The following is a 20,040-nucleotide window of genomic DNA, read 5'->3' as shown; positions in this document are numbered from 1 at the left end:
TAAAGCTCCTCTAGTCAATTTTAGAATGATAATTCATCCTAACAATGAATTATTAAGGCAAAACATCAATGGACTCTAAAACACATCTCACATATAAGAAATATCATAGTGTTTGATGTAGTACTGACATATTGTATTCTTCAAAAGAATCATCATATAGGAGCAAACACTAAAGACGCAAAAAGGAAATTGAACTTTCAGCACATTGCTTCATAGCGAAATTCAGAATAGAAGTTTTTCAGTTTGAATCTGATTACAAAATATTCAGATTCATAGAGTCAAAAGTAGCCAGTGAATTTTGGCCATCCACACTAGCCATTTTGGTTCACTGAAGGACAGCATAATGAACAACTTTCCTTAAGTTTCTCTTATAGACTGTGTACAGCATTAAATTCATTAAATATTCATTAAAAGCTTGAATCAAAGGCTTTTAAAGCTTGGAAAGAGCCAATAAGGAAATTAGGGTCCAGAATGATTAAACAATTTACCCAAATTAACAGAATGAACAGTGCCACGCCTCAGGGATATGTCTCCCATCCCTTAGTCCAGTGCTCTTCCCATCACTCTGTGATCCATTTGTTCATTTATTCATTCAATGTGGTGGACCAGTTGCACCCATGGCCCCAATTCTTCACTTCTCTCTGTATACATGTCCTTTCTGTGTAATCTTGCAGTACCCTCCTACTGTGACTTTTGACTTGTTCATGTGACTTTTTCTGGACCAACGGAATATTGACACATGTGACACAGAGAGTTGAAAGATGCTTGCATAATTGGTTTTGCTCATTCTTGCCCTTCCCCTGTGCCATGAGAACATGCCTAGACTAGTCTTCTGGAGGTTGAGCAGGACAGAAAACAGAATCATGTTACCCTAGTCATCCAAGCTAAGACAACCAACAGCCAGAAGAGACTCAGATATTTGGGCAAACCCAACCCAGATCAGCTAAAACTAATTCAGGTCAGCTGAACCCCAGAGCCTCATGAAAAATGTGTTTTTTACTGGGTGCCTCTAAGTTTTTCTGGTGAGTATGCAGCATTGCGTGGTGATAGATAACTGGCACATCCAACAATCATTTATATATAGTATCCCAGATACTAGGAGTATTGTGAGAATATAAATATAAATATAACTTAGTCTCTAAATTGTTCAACTACAATTTCTTAAACTGTTTAAGCAGAGAATTAAGAGTGTGGTAAGTCATTTGTAGATAATTCTCAAATTCCTTCTTAAATGACAAAAGATGGAATCCTGATGGTACTACCAGGGACAACTCAAAAGATCAGTTTGAATGTTGATATTAACTAGAACTAACCCACTACACTTGTTTACATTTGACTCATCCACAGCCCACAGAAAGCTAAGTCCATCACTTGATATGAATTTTTAAATTTATTGTCAAGCATGTACTACCACATAGCTTTGAAAAAAAATACTTTTCCTGATTTTGAATTAGATACTTTGGAAAAAGTATTATTATTTCAAGTTATTAGATGAGTATTAAATCATAGTTTCTCAATACTGAGCAATAAACTAGATTAAAGAAGGAATGTAGCTTCCTGCTTTTTCATACCAAATTCAATTGATGATATTAAGTGAGGAATTGAATGATATTAAGTGAGGAATTGAAATGTTAGAAAAAGTTCATGCAAATTATGTAATTTATAGTATATCCCAGACTTCAGAGAAGAAACGCAGAATTTAAATAAAATTGTTAAACCTGAAAGCTTAACATGAAAGGTTGAGGAGAGAAAATGAACTCTTGGTCAGAATGGATCAAGTATTGTAAAGGCCTGGTGCTTCTTGGTGCAAACCTCTGGCAGGTTGGACATTTTATTTATTTATTTTTTCTCTCCTTTTTTTTTTTCTTTTTAACATGTTTATTGGAGTATAATTGCTTTACAATGGTGTGTTAGTTTCTGCTTTATAACAAAGTGAATCAGCTATACATATACATATATCCCCATATCTCCTCCCTCTTGTGTCTGCCTCCCACTCTCCCTATCCCACTCCTCTAGGTGGACACAAAGGACCGAACTGATCTCCCTGTGCTATGTGGCTGCTTCCCACTAGCTATTTTACATTTGGTAGTGTATATATGTCCATGCCACTCTCTCACTTTGTCCCAGCTTACTCTTCCCCCTCCCCGTGTCCTCATCTCCATTCTCTATGCCTGTGTCTTTATTCCTGTCCTGCACCTAGGGTCTTCAGAACCATTTTTGGTTTTAGATTCCATATATATGTGTTAGCATACGGTATTTGTTTTTCTCTTTCTGACTTACTTCATTCTTTATGACAGACTCTAGGTCCATCCACCTCACTACAAATAACTCAATTGTGTTTCTTTTTATGGCTGAGTAATATTCCATTGCATATATGTGCCACATCTTCTTTATCCATTCATCTGTCAATGGACACTTAGGCTGCTTCCATGAGGTTGGACATTTTATAATATTATCATTTAATGCTAATATTAGCCTATTAGCATTTCAACAATTAAAAATCCCACTTTGCTAGAGGTAGTCCCCACATTTTGGTCTCTGTCAGGCTTTCCAGGCTCTTCTTTGCTTTAGTTATTACAGCCAAGCTCCTGTTCCCAGGCCCCAGTGAGGCAGTCATCTCTTAAGCTACTAACCCTGACACGTTCTCTAATCCTTATTTCCTTAGCCCTTCCCTCCAGGTCCCTGAGTCTTCAAACCATCTCCAGGTATTGATTTTCTGCTACAATAAAATTCCCATAATGCTCCATTTTTTACTGCCAATTGCTCTCCACTGAGCACCAGTTCCCCACCCCATCCCACCTCCCACTCTGCCCCCGTCTCTCTCTCCCTCTCTTCTCTCCTATCTCTCAGATTCTTCCACTGTGCCTTTGGAAATTTCACCGCATACTTAACTTTCTTTCAGAACATTTCCTCTACCTTCCAACCTTGACTAAAATTCCACTCTCCACTGAGGACAGCACTTCTGTCGCAAATGAAGATGGCTGCTTATTCCTCAACACCCTAGATACCCTCAGGCTGATGATACTCTGGCACCTAGTGCTGTCCATTGCATCCTTAACTCCTTTCAAAAAATCCCTGCTGCTTTGACATTCTTGCCATCTAGCTATGCACTATCTCCTTTATTGTTGGTATCATTTACCTACTAATCTCTAGTCACAATTCATCCTTCATAAAAAGACTGGATTATTGTTTTCTCTTCTAGCCCCATGATCCTGAATGATGTTCACATCTACACAAACATTCCACTCAACACCTTGACTGGATCTCCTTATTACAAATGAACTTTTCATTTCTCTACCTTAGCCTTTCACGCCCAGAGTCAAGTCTGAAACCTGACATAACCTGAACATTTTCCACTTTCAAAATCACTAAATGTCCTCCTCTCTCACCTAATCTCCTGTCCTCAAGTAGAGTGTCTCTCTCTCTCTACTACAGCGAATGCTCTCACTTCCTAGAGTGCTTTCACCAAGACTATACTTGGATCTCATTACGACCTCAGATCCACTAGTGTTCTAGAATCTTTTCCTTTTTTTCTCTACATAGCATCCATCCTAGTTCTAAAACTTAAGTCTGGTCTGTAATCTGTCAGACTTTACCTTTTTCCCATCAGCAGTGTATGCTGTGTCTAGTCACCTCCCTATGCTTGGCTTCTGACCAATGATTCTTAGTCTTTTTTGCTGGTTCAACCTCCTTTACCTAAACATTGACTGTAAAAGTATCTCAAGGTTTTGTTACTGACCCAGCTTTCTTTTTACCACCCCTAGGTAATCCCAACAATCATGTGGCTTGATTTACCATCTACTGTGTATGTTTATGATTCCAGGGGTAGGTGGGGAGAGATGTATGAAATGGGATGAGGCAGGGGTTTGTATGCCATGACAAGCACTCTGGACTCCAATTCTAATGTCCTTTAGCTCTACAATCCCACCCCTCTCCCCTCTTGTCTTGTGGCTCAGCTATTTCATTTGCCTAAAACATTGTTCACTAACTCTTCTTCCTTAATTTTACTAAGTCCGGGGCTCCTACAAGTTTCTCCTCAGCAATTTTCACAAATGCAATTAAATGATACCTGGTTTAATGTTTAGTGTCTATCTTCTGATTAAAATAGAAATCCACTGAAAATAAAGACTATGTCTTTCCTATTCACCATTCTTAGTCCTTATTTCAGCATTTAAATATAGTAAATATTAAATAGTTATATATTAAATGAATGAAGAAATGCATGAATAATATACAGACTTAATTTTTATGACTTTTAAAGAAAAAGAGGCCAGCTTATCAATGAACAATACATAGTCACATGTTCACATGTTAGGAGTGATAGCCACTCACTCCTAACAGTAAAACTTATTATATAGTCGAAAGGCACACACATTTTTAACTTCTTTTATCCATTAAAAAAACACATCACAAATCCCATGCTTTTAAATGAACTCATTGCTGCAATCATTGCAAACACTATGGTTATGTAACATCCCATACATATGTCTGATTCAAGTTAGACTGGTCACTATCTATGGAAACTATAAATCAAATAATGGTGATGCCAGGGAAAGTGAGAACTTAAGAACAGAGTGTATACACATATTCCTGAGGCATGAGATTGTGGCCTGATAATAATAGAAGCAATAAAACCCTCTGTCAGGCACTGCTGCAGTGATGTCAAGCTTTCAACCTGAAGATCAAGTCCATAGAAAAATGAGAAAAATAAGATGTGTGCAAAGAATAGAGAGGAACACAGATAAATTTGAATTGGCAGGCCTCGGACCTTTGTGACCACTCTATAGTACTTGAAAAATAGATCCTGTTCATTTTGTGTAATTTCCATTTAACTTGTCATTAGAAATGAGTCATTAACATCCTGTCTGCTAATATAAAATGACTATTAAATTATTTTTCATGTTATTCTTGGCTTGGAGTTTGAGTACGGCTTTTAGTGTTCTTGCTGAAAGCAATGATCCAATTACAAGGTACTGGATATTTTCCTCATGTACAAAGAAAGGAACAAATAAACACTGCCCCAAAAAAGTCAACCCAGACATCTATGAAAAACATTGAAAGACTTTTTCAAATCTATCTTTCATCTCATACCTCAGGCCATGTTGTTGGGTAAAAATTACCCTTTTCCAAACAATTTATTGAGATTCCCAGTTCATGATTACATTCACTTTGTCTTTTCTCCCCAAGGGCAAATAAGGTTTGCTTTTCAAACTTAGAAAGCCATATAGGGACTGTCTTGGCCCAGGGACTAAACATCATCCTCTTTTAAAACAACATGAAGTATCCCAGATAATGTATTTTACTTTTTACTTTACAAAAAGTCAATCACTCTCCTAACAGACTAAAAAAAGTGACCTCCTTCTCTGCTTATATAAACAACTGCTCCTTTCCACTGCCTGTACTTTTTCATTTCAGAGTAGTGAACTCAAGGGATAGCTGAGAAGAAATTTCAAATGATATTCAGGAAAAAATTTCTCATGAACTTTCTTCCTCAGAATTAAATTCTACTTAAGACAAAAACAATAGTAACAATAATCAGAGCCTATACATTAAAATAAAGGATCAAAATCCAACCACAAAAAATACAGGTTTGCTGTGCACAATCAAATTATCATTCCGGGAGAACATGTAATCCTCTATATAGTCTTTCTAATGTGTGTGTGTGTGTGTGTGTGTGTGTGTGTGTGTGTGTGTGTGTGTGTGTGTGTACGCATGTGTGCGTTTGCATGTGTTTTCTCTTTTGTTCGTTATATGGTTGAATCACCATAAATAATTTAGAAGGTTATCAAGTGGTTTAGAAAAAGTAATAAATTCTCATTGTGCACTATACAGATTCAATTAAATGGAGACAAATGTTTGGGTTTTTTTCCTGAGGAAAATATTTAAACAAGCAAGACTATAAACTGCAAGTAATCTAAAATGGATCAATCCATATAAATAGTCAATAGTCCTCTCTTTCAGACAATAATCTGAGGTTTCACACAATTATCCATGTATACAAATTAACTGTCTTTTCTGCAAACAAAACATTCTTCATACCAACTGAAAGAGACTGCTTTTGAGCTTCTTCCGCCCAATTCCAAAGACAAGCCACCTTTGACACCGTTCCTGTCCCTTCCAGCCTTAGGTTGTTTGCGGGCAGTGGGTGGGAGGGCATGGGGGTTGCCCAGGCCTGTAGTAGGCAGGCCTCATTTCTTCAGCCCATCAGAAGCCCATCTCCACCTTTCCCATTCCCAGAGCTTCAGGCTGTGGTCTTCCTGGGTGAGACCCTTTGCTGGCATCACTTACGCTCCTCAGCCAGGGCTCTTCCCCCCTCAACCACGCACACCTTCTTCTTCCATTGGGATCACACTGGCCAGGCTCTGAGCTGGCGACTGACTGGGGGCCTCAGCAACAGTCCCAGGTGCATGCATGTGGCTTGACACTTAGATGCTCTTGCACCTAATTGTGATTACCAGGTGGGACCAAGCCCCCTTTTTCCAGCCTGCTGCATGTATCATCAGAAGCTCAGACATTTAAAAGAGTTGGGGTTTTCTATTTGCATTGCCCTTTCCTTTGGGTCAGAGAAGAGACAATTGGCCCACGGAAAAGAAAGATGCCTGTATCTGCTTCCCTAGTTGCCCTGATAAGAGATGAGAATCTTCCATCTCTGCCCTTCAAGGACCTCCTCTTCCTGATGGACTTGCTGGGACCAGATCCAAAGAAGACTATCCCTTTTGGAACTGTGATTAGAGATCTTATCACCCATCATACATCATACATCACAGATTATACGATGTTTTCTGGGAAAGAAGCCCTTCATTTACTATTAAGCCTACTTTAAACCTTTAAGCCTACTTTCAAAGACCTGTTTCCAGAACATATTATGTACTAAAGGAAGATATTATAACTACTCACATATTTCAGTTGCACCGTTCTCTCTTTGCTGAAAACTGGCAACTAGACAATTTGACATCCAGAAGTCCCACCATCCTGATGTGATGTTGATTTGGCCACTGCCTTGGGAAAAATCAAATCCTAGCTTCAAATGCAAGAAGAACTCAATATAATCACACACCTTGATTGAAAGAAATTTAAGAATTTTCCTCCAGACTCTCAGGGCAGAGAACCTCTTTACACTGTTCTGTAAAGCTCAATTCAATCTACTTCTTGCCACTCTAATATTCTATGAACTTAGCCAAAGATGAAATGGGCACTTGAGGTAAATGCTTAACCAACATATCTTTATTTTAAAATAAGGTCAGAAGAGACAGCTAATCTATACATTTGTTATTCTTAAGGAAATAAATGAGAAGTCTGGCTGCCCTCAAAGATGTTTGCCTCATTAGATAATGGACAAGTGTGCAAAAACGTTTGCTATTTTAGAGCTGCTGTGACAAGCGCATCCCCTACAAAATACCAAGGTTGCCTTACTTATAGCATTGCTGTTATGAACACTGGAATAGCTCTTTGTGTATAAATAAATTTTCTTCTTTTTCTTTATTTTGTCTTCCTGAAAATTTTTAAAGTATTAATTCACATGGTTATTATTTATAACTTTCATGGCTCCTATCTTAATTGGAAAATCTTAACTCTTAGACTCTGTAAGGGTAATTTGTGGCCAAAGGGCAGGAAAATTAATCTTAATTTGAATTGGAGAACAGAAATTCCAGCAACATAAATTATGTGACACACTTTTTTTGTTTAGATTAGTTTTTGGTGAAATTAGTTTTGAATCAGTAGACATATGAATAGCATTTGAAAAATGTCCAGCAGAGCAATGCTTGCTGCAGATGGCAGATGGGAACTGCAGTGTACCATATAATAGTTCTGTATCTATAAAAAGAATTCTAAATTCATTTCTTAAAAATTACATTTGAAATCTTTTTAACCTTCTGGGTGTTAGAACACAGACTTTCACATGAGTCTTTGAAAGGCATCCATCCTGGCAACCTGATTTAAAGCATTGCTATACTATTATTTGAGCTAGCAACAATTTTGTTGAGTACAATTTACTATTTCTTCAGCTATTTGCATTATATGAAATGTTAAATGGCATTCTTGCCATCAAAGTGTTGCTAAAATGTAAAAATCCCCTGCTATCGTGAACAAGAGACCAACATAGGATGTAGTCCTCGAAGGCTGCTTCCCACCCCCTCACCTCAAGCCTGGCAACATTCCTTTGAAACCCTTTCCCATGAAGGCTGCCTTTCTGACCTCTTTCTACTCACACACCCTACTCCCCAACCCCTTTATAAAGCATTGTCTGGCACCACCATCCAACGACTTTTCTAAATTTCTACACAATCCTGGCATGACCCTTCCATCATCTCCAGGATCCTCTCCCACTTTGCTCACAATGCCCTCTTCGGCTCCTGTCCTGCTCTTTGCCATCCCTCTACCAGCATGACGTCAGAGGACTTTCATGCTCACACCTCTGTGGAACTTTTATTTTCTACTCTTTTTTAACCTCTTGTAAGTACAGTCAGAACTTGGACTTCATTGTTCCTCAGAATTTCTCCATCATCAAGATCTTGAGTTCTAGCACTCTCTTCTGTGCTCACACTTGCTTAGTTAGCCCTGTTCTTTCCGCTCAGTCTTCAAGTCACTTCACTCTATTAGCCTCCTCCTTGCCTCACTAAGGCAAGGACTGAGGGGTCCTTAGACTAAGGACTAAGGGGTCCTTAGAACCCACATGTTAATAGTTTTCTCACTGTGGTTGTGAGATTCTCATTTTCCATTCCACTCTCTTTGCCAATCCCTAATAGTCACTTTCTGTTCTCTCACAAAGAGGTAGCTCATTGCTGGTTTAAAAAAAAAAGTCTTATAATTTTCCTATTTGTCTCTGATGTAAGTTCATGTTGCCTGGTGACATCGGGTCCTCAGTGTTGCTCAGTAATCTGAGGATCTCTGCTTCAGTTCCTTGTGAGGCATCCATAGATGACGTTCCAAAATCTTTTCCTCCTTTATCAAGCTCACAGTTGCAACCTGGCATTCCTCAATCATAGGACGTTATGTAATCACTTAATTTATTGATATCATGGCCATCTGAAATCAATTTCCACAGCTTTCTTGTCTTTTCTTAGAAAGTCACTTAATCTCTTCTTCTTTCTGACTTACAAAGCATCCTGCCCTCTTTATAAAGTAAGTGCCTCTTCCTCTGACTGTGACCCTTTCTCTCCCACTTTGCCCTTGACTCAATTACTCTGCCCACTTCTACTGTATTCTCTGACTCTGCCTCTCCATTTCTTCATTCATTTTCTGCCAAACTTTAGTGAGACTGATCTATTCTTACTGCTTCTTTTCCTTCCCTCCCACTTACGTATTAACTGGTATTTACTGCATGGAATCTGGTTTCTGTTCCTACCACTTGATTTAAAATATTTTCACCAATAACTTTCTAATCATCAGTCATAAATCCCATGGCCTTTATTCAGACCTCGTGGTTCCTGAGCTTTCGGCTGCACATAACTGTTAACCACCTCACATTTTTTTAAAATACGTTTTCCCCTCAGTCTCCAGAAACACTGTACTCTCTTGGATCCTCGTTCACTCATCTCTTTCTCCACCTTTTCTCTTTCCTACCAGCCTCTAAATCAGTGATCTCTAAACCATTCTGATCACGTGTTCATAACAAAAAAAATTTAAGTATAAAACATAAATTTGATGCATGTGCCAATACATAAAAGTACATATAGTTACGTGTATTTACTCTACCAATTCATCATATGCATTATAAAACTCAAAGTAGAAACTTTAAAAATAATAAAGTTGAAATAAAAATATTTTAAGCAAAATTTTATTTCATTTATTAATAATACTGAGAAAAATGATTGAATAGTTTTCATTATTTTCTAAATCTTGGTTTAACACTTTGTGTTATAGCAATTCAATTGTTTCCTTCACAATCCAGTTGATTTATAAACTGAGTTTAAATGGTTAAACTGAGTATAAGCCACAGAAAATGATGCTTCACAAAAATACATGGATCCGAATGGGAAAAGTACATTGTTAATCGCTCTCACTAACTCATGAGGCATATTTTTCAACAATGTCTACTAATTTTGCAAAGATAATGTTGAAGTTAGCTAGTAACACCCTATCTTCCCTAATGTACAACTGTTTTTTAAAAACTAAACAGATTTGAGTTGATAGTTAATTAATATTTTAACTACTGTGTTCAAAACCCACTGAAATTCTTTGGAAGAATTAGTAAATGGTTAAAAATTTTGTTTCTAAGTTTTTAAAGTTTGTAGGATGAGAGGTTTTATATGTTGCACATTGTTTTCAGGAATGAAAGCACATAGCATTCAGAAATATTTCAAAACAATACATTTTTAAAATCTTCATTATAGATGATTCTTTTATGACAGTTATTTTTTGTCCTTTTAATTGAAGGGCCAGCTCAATTGTGAACGTGTGTGTGTATTCCTCTAGGTTACAGATTACCGACAGGCACTTGGAGTCATGGATTAGGTAGGTGAATTTGAACACTTGACTTTTGTAAAATAAATCTTAATACTAATAATCTTCAATTTTGGAAAAAATAATTTGTCATAATTTATAAATCTTTATATGGCACAAGAGAATGTCATAATCATTCCCCACCTCACAAAGTTTAATGAGGATACTACTATATTTTTTACTTTTGTTTCTATAAATTAACCATATTCAAAACATCCTGCAGGACTTTGTAAACTTTTGGCTACAGTTTCTTTGCTATAGTAACTTGCGTATAATGACACTGGGAATGCATTTCATATGTGGATTCATCACTCTAATCTTCCTGTAGGATCACTTTTAAAACTTCTAGACAAGGCAGCTCCTCTATCAACTAGTTGGACTTTGTTCACCCATAAATCAATGCTTTCACTAAAGAAATTATTAAGGTATAGAATCATGGCTTCTCCAATGCATCAAAAAATACTTTATGGGTTTTATTACTGAAGCACTATCTAGCAAATATAATAAACATGCATGTCAGGAAAAAACTGAACTCTCTTGCAACTTTATAGAAAATCTCCCTCACTGAGTCATTTGTTTGTACAAATAATAATAATAGCTAACATTTATTTTGTGCTTACTAAGTGTCAGGCACTATTCTATGCCTGTTACATGTATTAGCATATTGAAATCTTCAGCATTTTTTGTCTATACATCTTCTAAGAGTATTTTCATAAAATGAAATGGTTTTAATTTGTCACCATATTGCTTCTTTGTATTACATTAGTCATTTTTAGGAAGAACTAGTTTACACAATAATATGTAATTCTTTTCTTTACTACTATTGGAAAAACTCAAAAGAGTTAATATTAGTTTTAGTGAACTTTAAATATAATGAAGTACTGGATTTAGAATAACATAATTATAAACAGCACTGACTACAGTCAATTGTCTTCATATTCTTACTGCTTAGTTTTCAAATATATTGTTAATCACTAAGGTTTCATTTTCTCAGTTGCTAATGTCACATAACACAGTACAAAATATGGTGAAGTTCGTTGTTGCTTAGAGTGGTTGTAAATCCTTATTTCAATCTTTTTGATAATTTCAATTTTTTGGCTGACATCTTGATGGGGATGATTAATGCATCTTCTTTTTTTTTTTTCCTTTCAATGTGGCTGATGGAGAGATATTAGAAGTGTGAAAATTGTCAGGTCTATTTTTTGTTTTGCTTACATTATAAGTACAATATTTTAATAAATTTATTTACTAAGGTATATAATACTCTCAGAAAAATGCACACATAATGACAGCTCAATGACTTGATACAGATTGGATGCACCTATGTAACCACTACCACCTATGTAAGATCTGAAAATAGAATGTTAATAGCACCTCAGCAGCTCCTTCATGCCCCAACCCACTCACATTTCCAATTCCTCTTCTCCAAAGCTAAACACTATCTTGACTTCTAATATCATAGATTAGTTTTCTTTCTTGTTTGGAAACTTTATATACTGTGAATAACAGAGTATATCCTCTTTTGTGGCTGGATTCTTTCTTTTTATCCATAACTTCATAGAGTATACTGTTGTATGAATATACCAAAATTTATTTATGTACTCTACTATTGAAGAACATTAGAGCTGTTTCCAGTTTTTAGCTATTACAAATAATACTGCTATAAATATTCCAATGCATGTCTTTTTGTGCACATATATACACGTTCCTTCTGGGTGCACATATACATACATTTCTGTAGGCACATAATTGTTAGGTCATAGAGGGTGCGTATGCCCAGCTTTAGTAAGTAGATCTTGCAAAATGATTCCCCACGTTCTATTCTTATAAGGAGTATATGAGTTTCAGTTTCTCCATATTTTTGCTAAGATTTGGTACTGTCAGTTTTTTTTACCACTCTGTGATTCTGTAGTGTTATCTTACAGTGGTTTTAATTTACATTTCCCAGATGACTAATGAGATTAAACTGTTCTTCAGTGTTATATTAGTCATTGTGAAGTACCTATTTTGTGAAGTAAACATTCAAGTGTTTTGCCCATTTTCTCTATTGTGCTGTCTGTATTTTTGTCATCGATTGGTAAAAGTTTTTTATATACTCTGAATACAATTCTTTTTTACTATCCCTTATTTATTTTATAAATAGACTTCCTCACTCTGTAGCTTGTCTTTTCACTCTTTTAATGGTGTCCTTAGTAGTATAATCTTTAATCTACAGTATTTTTTCTGTAATTTAAAAAAATTGTCCATTTTGTGAGATTTGGTTTTGTTTAAACTGGAAAATACAGTTTTCAAATACCTTGACCAGGTTTATCAAATCTGCAGTGTAGTGCAATTTCCTGAAATCAAGGGTGCCACTGTGTACCTAGGCAGGGTCCCATCTTAGGGATACCCACTCTCTGGAAACAGAAACAAGATCCAGTGGCCAGAACTGCTCTATAATTTGAGTTAACAATGATCATCAACAGCTGCTAACTTTATAAAAACAAAACAAAACAAAACCCCCCAAAGCAAAAGACAACCAGATGTTATGTATCTCTTGCTAGAAATACGTAGCACTTTTTATAGAGTAGTCTTTCCAAAAACTCAAATCTGTATCTTTCGAGCTTCAAGATTCAACTATCAATGCACAAGAAAACACATCAGAACATCTTGAAAGGAAGCCCACTCACAGGCAAAGCAATCTTAGAATGTATGACATCTAGAACATATTTCATCTAGAATATATCACATGTGGTAGATCAGGAAAAACAAACAAACTGATATACAGAAATCCTAAGTGAAGTGTAAGAAATCTAAAAATAGAAGGTTTTGGAAAACAACAAAGGGCCCTAAAATATCACAGTTGATTCCAGTTTCTATACAAGTTGCTCTATGTAACTGGCAAAAGAAAAAGCATTTTCACTCCTGCTTCCCAGCAACCATAGGGAAACAATCAGCAAACTTCATGCTGTGGAAAACTATAGAACTAACCCAGTTTCTCCAACAAGTTGAGAAAAAAACAGGAAGAAATCTATAGATTAAAAGAGACTTGAAAACATGTCATTCAATTGCAATGTATACACCTTATTTAGATCCTGATTCAAACTGTAAGAAAACATTTATGAGACAACCAGGCAAATTTGAATTCTAACTTGATATTTTATAACATTAAGGAGTTATTGCTAATGTTTTCAGGTATGACAACGATATTGTTTGTTCTAAGAATCCCTACATTTTAGAGATATCCACTGAAGTATTTGCTGATGAAATTAAGTAAAATTATTTTTTCCCCCCTCCAAAATATCAGTGGGGCTGAAGAGTGAGGGATATAGGTGAAAAAAAATTTGTCTTGAGTTGGTAGTTGATGAAGCTGGGTGAGGGATACTGGGAAGTTTATTATGCTCTTCTTTCTATGTTTGCATGTACTTGAAATTTTCCAGAATAAAAAGTTAAAAAGTAGTTTGGCCTAACTTGAGATCAGGACAATAATAAACTCATGTACAATGTGAGGACACATGAAAAATATAGTGAATTTCAGAAAATAGGCTATAGTTTCTTAAATCTTCTTATCTCTCTAAAGTTGAGGTTGGTGGTTAGTTCTTGGCCAGGATGATATAGATAGGTCTCCTACAGTCTCAGAGGAGGAGAATTTCAGAGACCTGACTCTACTGCTCTAGGAGCTACACAAGAACTTGCAGTTTGGACAATGTTGCAGGGAGTGGGGGAGGGGTCAGGGAGCAAGGCTGCAATCTAACAAGGCGGAGCGAAGGAATAAAAATAGGCTGCCTGGTGGCGTGTTCAAAGTCAACAATGGGCATCATGAGAGGCACCTCGAAGAACAAAAACTAGCCAGACAACTTCTGAATCAGGCGACACTGCATTCAAGAGGCCCTGTGCTGTAGACCAGGGACAATCTGCCTTGCATATTGAGAGCCTCGGAAAGCCCTAAATGACAGTCACCAGGGCAGCTCCTCTGAATGGTAGGCATGAACAGGTGATGAAGCTGTTTCTTACATGGGCAACTCTGTGTCGCCTGCTCTAAGATATGGAACATAGAGATGTATTTATTTCATGATGATCAGTGTTTCTCCCAAGGGACTCCAGGAAAATCAGCTAGTATGCATTCTTCTTGAAGATTTTGGGGGCACTAATCTTCTAGACATTCATCAAACTGCATACAATCTTGGTAAATGAAAGAATCAGTTAGTCCAATCATATAGATCTGGACCACCCCTGGAGGATTTGTTAGTAACGCAGACCAGATCCTCCAATATGGCCAGTTCACCATTCATGCCGGCATTTGTTCTTGGCTAATTATAGTGAATAAAGAGAGAAGAGAAGGATGTTTGGATCCAGGTGCTTTTCTACCTATATCTGAAATTCTCACTTAAAAAACCCCCTAATTTAGACATATCTCTTTTGATATTTCAGTAATTCTTGTCTAAAGTATTATACTGAGAGGAAATTAATTTTACTATGTATAATTTTTACACTGAGTGGAGAGACCTTAATTTCATACTAAGAAAATATTGAATATGGAGTACAGCTAACATACACACACCCATACATGCATACATATGTACCATTTGAAATTCTACAGAAAATGCTTCAATTCACTTTCACATTACTCTGAAGAAAGAGAAATTCAGTAGAGAGTAAAATTGATGACAAGGGATATTTAAGAACGATGTATTGATATGAGTTTTATAAAACAAAAATCGAGACCCAGCGTCATATAAGCACTTTTAAAATCTCTACACAAGTACGTGATTTGTCATTATCATGTCAAGTTGAAGCTCAGTTGAAAGAGAAGCCATGAACCCAAACTGATAAATGAAACTCAAGTACCAAAAGATTAAACAATAGCCTCAAAAGCAAACAAGACAAGAGAGTCTAGGCTAAAGGCTCATCATTATGATTCAGACCTATGTTCAGATTACTTTTATTACTTGCTTTTTATTTATTCCTCTATATTCTTCTTGATCTCTAATGCAATTGTAGTTGTGTATTATATCACCCTTATTGTCATTAGAAGGTTTGTTTCAGTTTCTGAAAATCAGAAAATGATGAGTAGGGAAAACTGAATAACCAAATGGGATAAAAGAAAAATATCTATCAGTGCCTTACTTTTTCATGTCAGGGAAAAAGTAAAAGAGGAGAACAAAAAACAGGAAGGGACTCGCAAAACAATAATAGTGTTTTGGTTATTAATTAAAACACTGCTCAGGGGGTGTTTGATTTAAAATATCATTTTACTCTTTGCCTTACTTCACTCAATATGACAAGTCAGACAGAGAAAGACAAATATCATATGATATCGCTTATATGTGAAATCTAAAGAAAGGGTACAAATGAACTTATCTACAAAACAGAAATAGAGTTACAGATGTAGAAAACAAATTTACGGTTACCAGCGGCATAAGGGGTGGGGGAAGGATAAATTGGGAGACTGGGATTGACATATACACACTACTATATATAAAATAGATAACTGAAAAGGGCCTACTGTATAGCACAGGGAACTCTACTCAATACTCTGTAATGGTCTATATGGGAAAAGAATCTAAAAGAGTGGAGATATGTATATATATATATAACCGAGTCATTTGCTGTACACTTGAAACTAACACAACATTGTAAATTAACTATACTCCAATAAAAATTTGAAAAAAAGAGCCTTAAAATTTTAACTCTTGAAAAAAATTTAAAAGTAAAGTAAAGTATCATTTCACTCTTGCTTTAAAAGTTAGGTTGTAAGCAAATATTGATAAAGCAACAGGGAGGGAGGTTGTGACTGTGTTTTAGTAGTAATTTTATATTCCCACCAGATGGCAGTCTTCCCTGACTCTTCGCAGCTACCTTCCAGAGTCTAGCTGTTCATTGCTGACCAAGCAATGACATTACATCTATGTACTCGGATGGAATATGGGAAATCTGCCAGAACTCCGTGGCTCCAAGATTAAATGTCTCATTTGAAGAGAGACTTCCATGGGCAGAGGTTTTTAGTTTTTCAAGTGATATGTATATCTTCAGGACAAAGGGTATTTACATAAACTCTAGGCTTACATTGAGTTTCTCAGGATCACAGTTGGCACCTTTTCTTGATGTTCAGGATGCCAAGAGGCTGGTAAATGCACTAGTGAAGGTTTCAGAGTATTGTATTTCTCAAAGCGGAGCCAAGTAAGAAGTGTTCAAATGCCACCCATATCTCAAGTATTCTCATCTAATCTCAGCTCCTATAGTGTTTACTTAAAACATTTTCATTTCCTTGGCAAGGAGCTATGTAAATACATTCAATTTTACCTCTTTTATACATATGTCCCTGAGACATTTTGACTAATGTGTTAGGTTGGAGAATTTTACTCTCTACATGTGCATGAATATATCATAAACTAATTCTAGAATAAAAGGCTTATCTCAATGATCAGTGACATTTGCATTCAGAAATTATAGCAATTGAGAATTTAACCATTCTTTGCATTGCTAGCGAGAACCTTATTGCATTTTCAAACTTAATTATTTTTTATTTGTACCTATAACAAATTCACATCCCTGACAGGGATCAGTATTAGTGGACTACTTTTTCAATACGGGAATTCTCACAACCCCTATACTTTATATAGGGAATAGATTAGGAATATTCTCACAGGGGCCTTGGGAAAAGAATCTTTTCAGTCAAGGGCATGACGGTGACTGGAGAGAGCAAATCTGAGGTCGGGCTCTGTCCTTTTCTCCTTGGGTCTTTCCTACTGAAGGTAGCAGAACATGTAAATTCAATATATGACTGTAGGAGTTCAGGACATGCCACCCCAAAATATGTTGCTTTGGTATATTGATTATTTGGATCTGTGGGCACTTGAAAAGTAGCAAATGCAGGGAGAGACTGTCTCTGGACTGCCCTTATCTGACTAATAGACAGATCTTCCAAAAGGAACTCAATTGTCATAGATTTCCCTCCCTAGGAGTTTCATCAACCAGGTCGGGATTGGCTCTTATCACAGAAGAGACCAGAAGTCGACAACACATTCAGAAAAACTTTGTCACAAACTGTAATTGCTCCCATCTATTCTTCTTTCCTAAAAATCATTTACTCTCCCCTAAGGGGCCTATGTTGCCCTCCCCTTTCATGATTAAGATGCTATTTAAACATAAATTCTAAAGCTACCTCTTTGGGATACTGAGCTACCCTGGGTATCTCCTATGTACACATGAGGTCTACATGTTAATAAACTTCTGTTTGCTTTCCTCTTGTTGACCTGCCTTTTATTACAAGGGTCTCAGCTGAGAACCCAAAAAGTAGAGGGAAAAATATTTTTCCTCCCCTACACTATTCACACCAACAGAGAAAAGTTCAACTAGAACAAAGCTATGGGTAAGTCCCACCCTTCCCCAGATTCTCATGCTCTCCCCGTCACGCCACTTCATACAACACAGTCTGCTGCACATCTAGAGAATTTAAATTATTTTTCATATACATAATATAAAGTAAATGTTAGATTTCAGTATAAATTTAAGTAAAAAAAAATTCATTATCCAGAACTAATTCACAGTCATCCACAGAGAATGGGACTGTAATCGGTTGCCAAACAATGTAGCATATGTGGATACTGTCATGCATAGAAAAGTCAAATTTCCTCTGCATGGGGAGTTGGAGACCAAATCAAACAGGGAAACAGTGCAACGAGGAGAGGCTCTGGTATTGTTCATGAGGGTTGAAAACAGAGATATTTCTATTTTATTCAACAGTGAAGAGTCATAGGTTTCTCATATAAAATTAGAGTTTTCAATTTAACTTCTCTGGTATTTAAAATTCCTCTATAAGCGCTATTCTATAGCCCAAAGGACAAATTCCAGACTACTTTCTGTGACCTTTCAGATTATTTCTCAGCCCCATTTCATGCCTCCTCTTCTGTGCTTTGCTTTGTCATTGCACTAGCAGGCCCTGACTTTGCTTATTTTTGAGTCCACTCTGCTACATAGTGTGCTGCTGCCAGTCTCTCTGCTTGTTCACCTTTGAAATTTCCAGTGAGTTCTTAATACATATGTGATGGATTAGTTAATCAATTAATTAACTCATGGTTGGTTTTCTGACTAGCCTATTTCTGCAAAATTCTAAAAAGCCTGGGAAATAAATGCCTATTCATTGCTCCCTGAGAAGCCCTGAGATACCTGGGTCTGATATTCATTCCGAAGCTCTGCTGTAGCAAATTTCCACAAACTGGGTGGCTTAAAACAGCAGAAATTATTCTCTGAAAGTTCTGGAGGTCAGAAGTTTGAAATCAAGGTGTCAGCAAGGCCATGTTCTCTTCGGGGACTCTGGAGGAGGGGCCTTTTTTGACAGCTGCTGGGGTTGTTGATATTCCTTGGTGTTTCTTGGCTCACAGCTGCTTCATTTCAGCACCTGCCTCCATCTTCACATTGCCTTTTCCACTGTGGTTCTGTGTGTCTAAAGTTCCTCACTTGCCCTCTTATAAGATATGTTGATGTCATTTATGGTTTACCTGTTAATCCAGGATAACCTCCTCCTCTCAAGATCCTTAACTTGACCACATCATTGCCATACAAAGAAATATTCATTCTTTTGTCATACAGAGTAAGAGTTAAATTATCATGTGACTGAAATGTAGACATTTTTAGGGACCACGTGTAGCCCACCAAAACCTGAGAGCAAATGGTTAACCATATGAGGACACTAAGTCCAAACTGGGTTCAGGGTATCTGTCACTAACACAATATTTTCTTGGTTACACCTAAGCCTAGATGTTTCTATAGCTCTGAAGAATAACTTTTACATATAGTACCCAGATGAATTGCTGTTGCTAAGTGAACTACAAATGAACTGACACCTCCTAGAGAACAAGAGGATGCAGAGACAGAAGTGAAGACCCTGGTGATAGAAGAGTAACTCGGGAGACAGATCTGATCGATGCCTTCTGGTCCTGTATATTGGACAGGCCAGTGCTGTGAACACCTGGGGATGGAGACCTCAAAACATGCAGACCAAAGAGAAGCATTTGGGAGCTAGATCCAAAAGGTGGATAAGAAGCCCAAGACAAAAAAACAAATTTTCATTTCCATGGAACAAAGGAGTTGAAATAGCAAGTGTGAGCAAACTGTGGGACAAAAATAAATGAAAGTTACTTCCAACTAACTCCAAAGGCTAAGAATAAAGAAAAAAACAGCCAGTGGGAAGGAGGAGGTGGAATGTGAAACAGGGAGGGCCTGGGCAGCCTACTTAATGCTGTAAACCTAACAAGTTGTTCCAAACTAAAATGAGGCTTTGTATAAATCTGCAGTCTGCCACTTTGCCAATATTCTTGTACTCCATGATTCTGTTATACTAATTGTTAAAAACATAAAGTAGCTTCAATATCATTAATTGAAGCGCTCACATTCAGCTGATGTGCACTGGTACCAAGAAGATGAGCATCTCTTTTCAAGTAAGACATGGTCTGAATGGCCAGTGCCCGTGTCCATTTTCTCCAGTATCATCTCATTGTATGCATGGCCATGTCAGGACAGGGCTGGAAAAAGAATCACTGGAGAAGGGATCCTTGGACCTTGAGGCAGAGATTCTCCCCTGACTCCTTCAGGGGAAGAAATAGAAAAATAATCAGA

General features: G+C 36.9%; 1 protein-coding gene across 2 annotated transcripts in view; it reads right to left on the bottom strand.

The window, feature by feature from the left end:
- The window catches only part of THEMIS (thymocyte selection associated), a 162,139-nt gene that overhangs the window by 19,727 nt on the left and 122,372 nt on the right, over positions 1-20,040 (bottom strand). The gene's annotated exons all lie outside the window — the stretch shown is intronic.

Source organism: Aethalodelphis obliquidens, unplaced genomic scaffold (genome assembly GCF_003676395.1).
Source record: "Aethalodelphis obliquidens isolate GAN/ISIS:26980383/991018 unplaced genomic scaffold, ASM367639v1 scaffold3, whole genome shotgun sequence".
Taxonomy (NCBI): Eukaryota; Metazoa; Chordata; class Mammalia; order Artiodactyla; family Delphinidae; genus Aethalodelphis; species Aethalodelphis obliquidens.
Note: the sequence above shows the minus strand (reverse complement) of the source record. Positions and strands in the feature narration are given on the sequence as shown.